Source organism: Oncorhynchus nerka, unplaced genomic scaffold, assembly GCF_034236695.1.
Source record: "Oncorhynchus nerka isolate Pitt River unplaced genomic scaffold, Oner_Uvic_2.0 unplaced_scaffold_727, whole genome shotgun sequence".
NCBI classification, from domain to species: Eukaryota; Metazoa; Chordata; class Actinopteri; order Salmoniformes; family Salmonidae; genus Oncorhynchus; species Oncorhynchus nerka.
The window spans coordinates 122,533-135,070 of NW_027040463.1; the positions used below are offsets into that span (position 1 = coordinate 122,533).

The 12,538-nt window shown below is 43.2% G+C and overlaps 1 pseudogene; it reads left to right on the top strand.

Moving 5' to 3' along the window:
• LOC135571151 (death-associated protein kinase 3-like) overlaps nt 1-4,292 on the top strand; it is a 43,895-nt pseudogene extending 39,603 nt beyond the window's left edge.
• The last annotated feature ends 8,246 nt before the right edge of the window (nt 4,293-12,538 follow it).

A 12,538-nucleotide genomic window follows, 5' to 3' on the forward strand; every position in this document is an offset into this window, starting at 1 on the left:
AAACAGCATACTATCATGATTGACAGCTTGATGTTAAGACATGCATTGTCGTTTTCTTTTGTGACATAACTTCCTGGATTTTTAGCATTTGCATAACCACGCCTCCTAATTATACTGTGACATGTACTGTTCAGGCAGACACGGATTGGTTTGTTGTTTGTACGGTTTTTACATACTTGGTTTCTGACCATGTAATGTATGTTAAGCTGCTATGGACAGCACCTCCCACTCAGACAATATAGAATATATAATGACCTGGACTGCACCTCCCACTCAGACAATATAGAATATATAATGACCTGGACTGCACCTCCCACTCAGACAATATAGAATATATAATGACCTGGACTGCACCTCCCACTCAGACAATATAGAATATATAATGACCTGGACTGCACCTCCCACTCAGACAATATAGAATATATAATGACCTGGACAGCACCTCCCACTCAGACAATGTAGAATATATAATGACCTGGACAGCACCTCCCACTCAGACAATATACCTCCCACTCAGACAATGTAGAATATATAATGACCTGGACAGCACCTCCCACTCAGACAATGTAGAATATATAATGACCTGGACAGCACCTCCCACTCAGACGATGTAGAATATATAATGGCCTGGACAGGACCTCCCACTCAGACAATATAGAATATATAATGGCCTGGACAGCACCTCCCACTCAGACAATATAGAATATATAATGACCTGGACTGCACCTCCCACTCAGACGATGTAGAATATATAATGGCCTGGACAGCACCTCCCACTCAGACAATATAGAATATATAATGACCTGGACAGCACCTCCCACTCAGACAATATAGAATATATAATGACCTGGACTGCACCTCCCACTCAGACAATATAGAATATATAATGACCTGGACAGCACCTCCCACTCAGACAATGTAGAATATATAATGACCTGGACTGCACCTCCCACTCAGACAATATAGAATATATAATGACCTGGACTGCACCTCCCACTCAGACAATATAGAATATATAATGGCCTGGACAGCACCTCCCACTCAGACAATGTAGAATATATTATGACCTGGACAGCACCTCCCACTCAGACAATATACCTCCCACTCAGACAATATAGAATATATAATGGCCTGGACAGCACCTCCCACTCAGACAATATAGAATATATAATGGCCTGGACAGCACCTCCCACTCAGACAATATAGAATATATAATGGCCTGGACAGCACCTCCCACTCAGACAATATAGAATATATAATGACCTGACTAGTCTGTTAGTTTGAATCAGATGTAGAATATATAATGGAGCTCTAGTCTGTTAGTTTGAATCAGATTTGAATCAGATGTAGAATATATAATGGCCTGGCTAGTCAGATAGAGGGAGCTCTAGTCTGTTAGTTTGAATCAGATGTAGTATATATAATGGGGAGCTCTGTCTGTTAGTTTGAATCAGATGTAGTATATATAATGGCAGAGATAGAGGGAGCTCTAGTCTGTTAGTTTGAATCAGATGTAGTATATAGATTCCAGTCAGATGAGTTTTGTTAGTTTGAATCAGATGTGTGATTCCATGAGATAGTTTTGTTAGTTTGAATCCTGATGTTTGTCCTGCCATGTTTGTGACTCTTAACTTAAATGTGTAACCAGTTGACAAAAGAGCTTGTTTGGTGATGGAAAGAATCGTTGAATAACTAACCATGTGACCTGAGTGTTGCCTGTTGGGTAATATATAACCAACCATGACCTGGAGTGTTGCCTGTTGGGTAATATATAAGATGAAATATATAACTAACCATGTGACCTGGAGTGTTGCCTGTTGGGTAATATATAACTAACCATGTGACCTGGAGTGTTGCCTGTTGGGTAATATATAACTAACCATGTGACCTGGAGTGTTGCCTGTTGGGTAATATATAACTAACCATGTGACCTGGAGTGTTGCCTGTTGGGTAATATATAACTAACCATGTCACCTGGGGTAATGTCGGTGGTTTGGTGATGGAGGCATGTCACCTCTGGCTTTATAGTCCATTGCTGTTCAGAACGTCATCAATGCATGGCATGCAGTGCCAGTAAGTGACTTCCAGCTCAGTAACCCTCCGTCTATCGTCCTCATCTCCCGTGTCTGAAGTCTAATGAGTGCAAGGAGGAGACTCCCATCACCAAGACCCCGGACCAGACCAAGACCCCGGACCAGACCGAGACCCCGGACCAGACCAAGACCCCGGACCAGTCCAAGACCCCTAAGAAGCGCGAGCGCCGTCAGCTAAAGACCAAACGTCTCAAGGAGTACACCATGAAGTCCCACTCCTCCATGCCCCCCAACAACACCTACGTCAACTTCGAACGCTTCGTCCAGGTAGTGGAGGACATCAGCCGGATGGAGGGCTCCTTCACTGGGCTAGCCTCGGCCCACGACTCCCTGCAGGAGGACATCGACGCCTTGGTCTCCGTCTACAACCACAAGGAGTCCTGGTACAAGGAGGAGAGCGAGGGGGTCCGTCACCAGCTGTCTCAGATCCGCTACGAGTTCCGTAAAGTGGAGGCGATGAAGAGGAGCCTGCAGGATGAGATGAAGGTGGTGGACGTCAGCGTCAGTGACGTTAGCGCCCGCTACCAGGAGAGGAAGAGACACTTTGACGCCCTGAGACAGGAGCTGAGCGACGAGCTGAAGTGGGTGCAGGACGTGGTGGGGTCGTTAGGGGTCACGGGCGGGGTCGCGGACGGGGTCGGAGGAGGAGGAGGGGGCTACCTCAACTGTAACTTCTCCACTGTGTTTAATAATAACGTGAATGAAGCGCTGAAGGAAATGCTGAACAGAAGCTGTGGAGGAGATCTGCTGTCTGGGATCAGCCTGAACCTCACTGAGTCTGGACTGAAGAGATAGTATAGTATAGTAGTACCATTAACCTGGAACTGACTGCGTTGGTATAGTATAGTATAGTACAGTATAGTAGTATAGTACAGTAGAGTATCTTATAGTAGTAGAGTATAGTATAGTAGTAGAGTATAGTCTAGTAGTAGAGTATCGTATAGTAGTATAGTATAGTAGTACAGTAGAGTATCAACCTGGACCTGACTGAGTCTGGACAGTATATTATAGTACAGTATAGTACAGTATTGTATAGTACAGTATAGTATAGTACAGTATGGTATAGTATAGTACAGTATGGTATAGTACAGTATAGTACAGTATGGTATAGTATAGTACAGTATAGTACAGTATAGTACAGTATGGTATAGTATAGTACAGTATGGTATAGTACAGTATGTTATAGTACAGTAGTAGAGTATAGTAGTACAGTAGAGTATTAACCCGGACCTGACTGAGTCTGGATAGGATAGTATAGTACAGTATGTTATAGTACAGTATAGTAGTATAGTATAGTAGTACAGTAGAGTATCAACCTGGACCTGACTCAGTCTGGATAGGATAGTATAGTACAGTATAGCATAGCATAGTATAGCATAGCATAGTATAGCATGGTATAGTATGGTATAGCATAGTATGGTATAGTATAGCATAGTATGGTATAGTATAGCATAGTATGGTATAGTATAGCACGGTATAGTAATGCATAATATAGTATGGTATAGCATATTATGACATAGTATAGCATAGCATAGTATAGTATGGTATAGCATAGTATAGCATAGCATAGTATAGCATAGAATGGTATAGCATAGTATAGTATAGCATGGTATTGCATAGCATAGTATGGTATAGCATAGTATAGTATAGTACAATAGAGTATCAACCTGGACCTGACTGAGTCTGGACAGTATAGTATAGCATAGTGTAGCATGGTATAGTGTAGCGTAGTATAGTGTAGCATAGCATAGTATAGTATAGCATAGTATAGCATAGAATGGTATAGCATAGTATAGCATGGTATAGCATGGTATAGTAATAGTATAGTACAATAGAGTATCAACCTGGAGCTGACTGAGTCTGGACAGTAGAGATAACAGCAGATACAGTAGAGTACCAACCTGGACCTGACTGAGTCTGGACAGTAGAGTAGAGTACCAGCCTAGACCTGACTGAGTCTGGACAGTAGAGATAACAGCAGTTACAGTAGAGTACCAACCTGGACCTGACTGAGTCTGGACAGTAGAGATAACAGCAGTTAGAGTAGAGTACCAGCCTAGACCTGACTGAGTCTGGACAGTAGAGATAACAGCAGATACAGTAGAGTATCAACCTGGACCTGACTGAGTCTGGACAGTAGAGATAACAGCAGTTAGAGTAGAGTATCAACCTGGACCTGACTGAGTCTGGACAGTAGAGTAGAGTACCAGCCTGGACCTGACTGAGTCTGGACAGTAGAGATAACAGCAGTTAGAGTAGAGTATCAACCTGGACCTGACTGAGTCTGGACAGTAGAGTAGAGTATCAACCTGGACCTGACTGAGTCTGGACAGTAGAGTAGAGTATCAACCTGGACCTGACTGAGTCTGGACAGTAGAGTAGAGTATCAACCTGGACCTGACTGAGTCTGGACAGTAGAGTAGAGTACCAGCCTGGACCTGACTGAGTCTGGACAGTAGAGATAACAGCAGTTAGAGTAGAGTACCAGCCTGGACCTGACTGAGTCTGGACAGTAGAGAATAACAGCAGTTAGAGTAGAGTACCAGCCTAGACCTGACTGAGTCTGGACAGTAGAGATAACAGCAGATACAGTAGAGTATCAACCTGGAGTCATCTGAGTCTGGACATAGAGATAACAGCAGTTTGTTCAACCTGGACCTGACTGATCTGACAGTCAGTAGTAGTTGCCTGTGATTGAGTCTGGAAAAGATAAAACAGTTAGAGTATTTATCAACCTGCTTGACTGAGTCTGGACAGTAGAGTTTTATCAAAGGAATGAGTCTGGACAGTAAGAGAGTTTGGACCCGACTGGTTTTGACAGTAGTTTTGATATTTAAGTAGTCTGCAAGTCTGGACAGTTAAGTAGCCTGGACCTGACTGAGTCTGGACAGTTTTAACAGCAGTTTCAGTGCCCAGAGTCAGTTCAAAAGTAGAGGACACGAAGTCATCTCTGTGGAATATGATATCTTTAGTTTGTTCTCCTTGTGATACGTCAGTAGTATTGTTGTGATTAGCTAAAAAATAAAACGTCATTATTTACAATGACCTTCTTTTTAGAATGATTGAAGAGTTTGACAGGTTTTGAGGTTTTTATATTTAAAGTCTGCAATTTTAGAGCTTGTTTGTTTTTCATTGTTCAAAGATTGATCATGTGTTGATAATGAGTAGATGTCATTGTTGACATTAGACCTTCTTAGATTAGATTGAAGCTAGTTGAGTGTCATTGTTGACATTAGACCTTCTTAGATTAGATTGAAGCTAGTTGAGTGTCATTGTTGTATGTGTATTTTAGATGCTTGTACCTACCTGGTCTAAACCCACTGAACCTGATAAAGATCTTATCGATTGAAATGGTGTGTGTGTGTGTGTGTGTGTGTGTGCGTGTGTGTACTGTATCAGCCAAACACTACAATACACTGGTCCTTTTAGTCCTAGTCTGGTCCTGTTAGTCCTAATCTGGGTCCTTTTAGTCCTAGTCTGGGTCCTTTTAGTCCTAGTCTGGTCCTTTTAGTCCTAGTCTGGTCCTTGTAGTCCCAGTCTGGATCCCTTTTAGTCCTAGTCTGGATCCCTTTTAGTCCTAGTCTGGGTCCTTTTAGTCCTAGTCTGGTCCTTTTAGTCCTAGTCTGGTCCCTTTTAGTCCTAGTCTGGATCCCTTTTAGTCCTAGTCTGGATCCCTTTTAGTCCTAGTCTGGGTCCTTTTAGTCCTAGTCTGGTCCTTTTAGTCCTAGTCTGGATCCCTTTTAGTCCTAGTCTGGTCCTTTTAGTCCTAGTCTGGTCCCTTTTAGTCCTAGTCTGGATCCCTTTTAGTCCTAGTCTGGTCCTTTTAGTCCTAGTCTGGATCCCTTTTAGTCCTAGTCTGGTCCTTTTAGTCCTAGTCTGGATCTTTTAGTCCTAGTCTGGTCCTTTTAGTCCTAGTCTGGTCCTTTTAGTCCTAGTCTGGTCCTTTTAGTCCTAGTCTGGGTCCTTTTAGTCCTAGTCTGGTCCTTTTAGTCCTAGTCTGGTCCCTTTAGTCTGGTTCTTTTAGTCCTAGTCTGGTCCTGATCTCTTTATAAGACTGTTTTAGCTCCTATGTTTGTTGTCTTTGTCATGACAGCCCAAAGGCTTTTCATCCTATCTATGTCATGACAGCCCAAAGGCTTTTCATCCTGTCTATGTCATGACAGCCCAAAGGCTTTTCATCCTGTCTATGTCATGACAGCCCAAAGGATTTTCATCCTATCTATGTCATGAAAGCCCAAAGGCTTTTCATCCTATCTATGTCATGCCAGCCCAAAGGCTTTTCATCCTATCTATGTCATGACAGCCCAAAGGCTTTTCATCCTATCTATGTCATGACAGCCCAAAGGCTTTTCATCCTATCTATGTCATGACAGCCCAAAGGCTTTTCATCCTATCTATGTCATGACAGCCCAAAGGCTTTTCATCCTATCTATGTCATGACAGCCCAAAGGCTTTTCATCCTATCTATGTCATGACAGCCCAAAGGCTTTTCATCCTATCTATGTCATGACAGCCCAAAGGCTTTTCATCCTGTCTATGTCATGACAGCCCAAAGGCTTTTCATCCTGTCTATGTCATGACAGCCCAAAGGCTTTTCATCCTGTCTATGTCATGACAGCCCAAAGGCTTTTCATCCTATCTATGTCATGACAGCCCAAAGGCTTTTCATCCTGTCTATGTCATGACAGCCCAAAGGCTTTTCATCCTGTCTATGTCATGACAGCCCAAAGGCTTTTCATCCTGTCTATGTCATGACAGCCCAAAGGCTTTTCATCCTATCTATGTCATGACAGCCCAAAGGCTACTGAGTAGATATCATTATTGACATTAGACCTTCTTAGATTAGATTGAAGCTAGTTGAAGGCTTTTCATGCTATCTATGTCCTGCTGTTTTCTGCTGTGGTTTAGCCGTTAAACCCATGCCAGGCCCTGGTGCGCAGACTGTCTGTCATTAACCTGGAGAACTTCAGGAGACAGTACGCACGACGCAGATGGAAGGTACGTCCTGCAGTACAAAACATCAATATCACCAACATGCCATTAGGTCATTGATAAGTGTGTTGTGCGTATGTATGTGTGCATGCTTGTGTGTGTGTGTGTGTGCGGTGTTTGTTGTTTGTGATGTCAATAGGCCAATACATAGTAACCAGGCAGGGTAGCCTAGAGGTTAGAGCGTTGGACTAGTAACCGCAAGGTTGCAAGTTCAAACCCCCGAGCTGACAAGGTACAAATCTGTAGTTCTGCCCCTGAACAGGCAGTTAACCCACTAGGCCGTCATTGAAAATAAGAATTTGTTCTTAACTGACTTGCCTAGTTAAATAAAGGTAAAAAATAAAAATGTCCATCAGGATTGTGTCTCTGTGGGGATTTGATGTCAATCAGGATTGTGTCTCTGTGGGGACTTGATGTCAATCAGGATTGTGTCTCTGTGGGGACTTGATGTCAATCAGGATTGTGTCTCTGTGTTGTCTAGATGTCCATCAGGATTGTGTCTCTGTGTTGTCTAGATGTCCATCAGGATTGTGTCTCTGTGTTGTCTAGATGTCCATCAGGATTGTGTCTCTGTGTTGTCTAGATGTCCATCAGGATTGTGTCTCTGTGTTGTCTCAGGATTGTGTCTCTGTGTTGTCTAGATGTCCATCAGGATTGTGTCTCTGTGTTGTCTAGATGTCCATCAGGATTGTGTCTGTGTTGTCTAGATGTCCATCAGGATTGTGTCTCTGTGTTGTCTAGATGTCCATCAGGATTGTGTCTCTGTGTAACCACCTGACCAGGATGATGAGAAAAGGGCAGGAACAACAACAACAACAGGACCAGGTGATGACCACACACACACACACACACACACACACACACACACACTCTGTCTAATTTACCCATTAATATTACACAGTCTATGTCTAATGAATAATCAATCAATCAAATGTATTCATAAAGCCCTTTTTACATCAGCTGATGTCTCAAAGTGCTGTACAGAAACCCAGCCTAAAACCCCAAACATTAAGCCATGCAGGTGTATAAGCACGGTGGCTAGAAAAACTCCCTAGAAAGGCAAGAAGGAAGAAACCTAGAGAGGAACCAGGCTATGAGGGGTGGCCAGTCCTCTTCTGGCTGTGCCGGGTGGAGATTAGAAACCTAGAGAGGAACCAGGCTCTGAGGGGTGGCCAGTCCTCTTCTGGCTGTGCCGGGTGGAGATTAGAAACCTAGAGAGGAACCAGGCTCTGAGGGGTGGCCAGTCCTCTTCTGGCTGTGCCGGGTGGAGATTAGAAACCTAGAGAGGAACCAGGCTATGAGGGGTGTCCAGTCCTCTTCTGGCTGTGCAGGGTGGAGATTAGAAACCTAGAGAGGAACCAGGCTATGAGGGGTGGCCAGTCCTCTTCTGGCTGTGCCGGGTGGAGATTAGAAACCTAGAGAGGAACCAGGCTATGAGGGGTGTCCAGTCCTCTTCTGGCTGTGCCGGGTGGAGATTAGAAACCTAGAGAGGAACCAGGCTATGAGGGCTGGCCAGTCCTCTTCTGGCTGTGCAGGGTGGAGATTAGAAACCTAGAGAGGAACCAGGCTATGAGGGCTGTGCCTGGTGGGGATTATAAGAGTACATGGCCATTGTAATGCACAGTCATGAATTAATATTGCACAATCTATGTCTAATTAACCAATGTAATGCTGCTGATGCCACTGATCACTCAGCCAGTACATGGGACGTGTGTGTAAACTTGTTAGTGACGGGTCAAGAAGTGATGTGTTGTCGTGCTGTTGCCCTCGGTTACCTAAAACACAAATACTGTTGCGTTGTCATCTCAGCAAGATACACACGAAAGTCATTCACACGGATCTACCCAGTCATATCTATAATCCACAGTAACTAAGCAACATACTGAACCTTGTCATTGTGTTTAACTGCGGTCCACTCTGGAGTACAGAGATGACGGCCTACCTAACAGCTATTCTATTGACTATCTATTACTGGAGTCATTACAGAGAAACAGAGTTGTACCTCCTAGAAATAGACAATACTGGTTGTGTTTTCAGAGGAGCTGTGACAGCGACAACGAGGAAGAGACCAGGAAGACGAGACTACAGACCAGGAAGAGGAGTAACACTTCCTGAAGACAACAACCAATCAAAATGCCACCATTCCTCCATTCCACTTCCTGAAGACAACAACCAACCAAAACACCACCGTTCCTCCATTCCACTTCCTGAAGACAACAACCAACCAAAACACCACTTCCTGAAGACAACAACCAATCACCATTTAAATCCAGTTGTCTATGAAGTTATAGTCTTTTCTCAGTGAAAGGTCGTAGACATGAAGTCATTTAAAAAAAATGATACTTCTGTATGTTAGCCAGCTTTTTATAAATCTGTTTGCAGTGTAGTGGTTGTATATGGCGGGAAATACAAGAGAGCAGAATGAATCCGTTTGTGTTCTTACTGTATTTTACATCAGTGTTGCATGTATAAAATATGTTTTCCTATTAGATTATGTGTCACGCCCTGTTTATTCTCTACGTTGGTTGGGGCGTGACAGTGACTAGGGTGGGTTATCTAGGTGATTAATGATTTATGTTGGCCCGGTATGGTTCCCGCATTCAGAGGCAGCTGTTTATTCTCTATGTTGGTTGGGGCGTGACAGTGACTAGGGTGGGTTATCTAGGTGATTAATGATTTATGTTGGCCCGGTATGGTTCCCGCATTCAGAGGCAGCTGTTTATTCGTTGTCTCTGATTGGGGATCATGTTTAGGCAGCCATTTCCCCTTTGTGCTTTGTGGGATGTTGTCTAGGTATAGTTGCCTCTGAGCTTCACGTTTCCATTTTTTTCTTCTCTTTATTGTTTTGTTTTTCTTTTTAAGTTTCTTTTCCAAAATAAAAGGATGGAAACACCACGCTGCGTCTTGGTCCACTCGTTATAACGATCGTGACATTATGTTTAACCTGTGTATGCATTCTCTATACTGGCTATTGCCATTTCCTTACATAAATCTACCACCACTTTTCAACGTGTGATTTATGGGGAATTCATCAATATTTCATGTATTTTTCTGATTTGTAAACTATATTATGAAACCCTACAACCCAAACCAATCCCTAATTGCTGTAACAATAACAATAAATATGACTATAAATCTTCTCTGACTCCGTGAGGCGAAGCTAAGCAGCAACATGTTTTCACGCCTGGTTACTTTCTTTTATCAGCCAGCGTGTTTCCTGACTCTTTTTCCCAAGACACTCCAAATAGCAAGATGAGTTGAGTACATTCATTCACCTGAACAATAAACCCAAAGGCAACTCTTTCTTTGGCTTCTGTCTGTAGTCTCTAGACCTCAGTTAAATCAGCTGAGTAGTAGTCTGTAAAGCACTGCAGTTGGTTTCTCCCCAGGATGCTGAATGACTGACAGTTGGATCTCCCACAGGATGCTAAATAACTGACAGTTGGTTCCCCCGCAGGATGCTGAATAACTGACAGTTGGTTTCTCCACAGGATGCTGAATAACTGACAGTTGGTTTCTCCACAGGATGCTGAATAACTGACAGTTGGTTCTCCCACAGGATGCTAAATAACTGACAGTTGGTTTCTCCACAGGATGCTGAATAACTGACAGTTGGTTCTCCCACAGGATGCTAAATAACTGACAGTTGGTTTCTCCACAGGATGCTGAATAACTGACAGTTGTTACAGTTGGTTTCTCCTCAGGATGCTGAATAACTGACAGTTGTTACAGTTGGTTTCTCCACAGGATGCTGAATAACTGACAGTTGGTTTCTCTACAGGATGCTGAATGACTGACAGTTGTTACAGTTGGTTTCTCCTCAGGATGCTGAATAACTGACAGTTGTTACAGTTGGTTTCTCCACAGGATGCTGAATAACTGACAGTTGGTTCTCCCACAGGATGCTAAATAACTGACAGTTGGTTTCTCCACAGGATGCTGAATAACTGACAGTTGTTACAGTTGGTTTCTCCTCAGGATGCTGAATAACTGACAGTTGTTACAGTTGGTTTCTCCACAGGATGCTGAATAACTGACAGTTGGTTTCTCTACAGGATGCTGAATGACTGACAGTTGTTACAGTTGGTTTCTCCTCAGGATGCTGAATAACTGACAGTTGTTACAGTTGGTTTCTCCACAGGATGCTGAATGACTGACAGTTGTTACAGTTGGTTTCTCCACAGGATACTGAATAACTGACAGTTGGTTCTCCCACAAGATACTGAATAACTGACAGTTGGTTTCTCCACAGGATGCTGAATAACTGACAGTTGTTACAGTTGGTTTCTCCCTAGGATGCTGAATGACTGACAGGATTTGGAATAACTGACAGTTGGTTTCTCCACAGGATGCTGAATAACTGACAGTTGTTACAGTTGGTTTCTCCTCAGGATGCTGAATAACTGACAGTTGTTACAGTTGGTTTCTCCATCAGGATGCTGAATAACTGACAGTTGTTACAGTTGGTTTCTCCACAGGATACTGAATAACTGACTGATATCTCCCCAGTTGAATAACTGACAGTTGGTTTCTCCTCAGGATGCTGAATAACTGACAGTTGTTACAGTTGGTTTCTCCACAGGATGCTGAATGACTGACAGTTGTTACAGTTGGTTTCTCTACAGGATGCTGAATAACTGACAGTTGGTTTCTCCTCTGGATGCTGAATAACTGACAGCTGTTACAGTTGGTTTCTCCACAGTTGAATGAGTGACAGTTGGTTTCTCCATCAGGATGCTGAATAACTGAAGCTGCTACTGGTTTCTCCTCAGTTGAATTACAGTTCATTTCTCCTCAGGATGCTGAATAACTGACAGTTGATATCTCCCCAGGATACTGAATAACTGACAGTTGGTTTCTCCTCAGGATGCTGAATAACTGACAGTTGACAGTTGGTTTCTCCACAGGATGCTGAATAACTGACAGTTGGTTTCTCCAGGATGCTGAATAACTGAGTTGGTTTCTCCTCAGGATGCTGAACAACTGACAGCTGTTACAGTTGGTTTCTCCACAGGATGCTGAATAACTGACAGTTGTTACAGTTGGTTTCTCCAGGATGCTGAATAACTGACAGTTGTTACAGTTGGTTTCTCCTCAGGATGCTGAATGACTGACAGTTGTTACAGTTGGTTTCTCCTCAGGATGCTGAATAACTGACAGTTGTTACAGTTGGTTTCTCCACAGGATGCTGAATAACTGACAGTTGTTACAGGATACTGAATAACAGTTGGTTTCTCCACTCAGGATGCTGAATAACTGACAGTTGTTACAGTTGGTTTCTCCTCAGGATGCTGAATAACTGACAGTTGGTTTCTCCACAGGATTGTAACTGACAGTTGGTTTCTCCTCAGGATGCTGAATAACTGACAGTTGTTACAGTTGGTTTCTCCTCAGGATACTGAATGACTGAATCTCCCCAGGATGCTGAATAACTGACAGTTGTTACAGTTGGT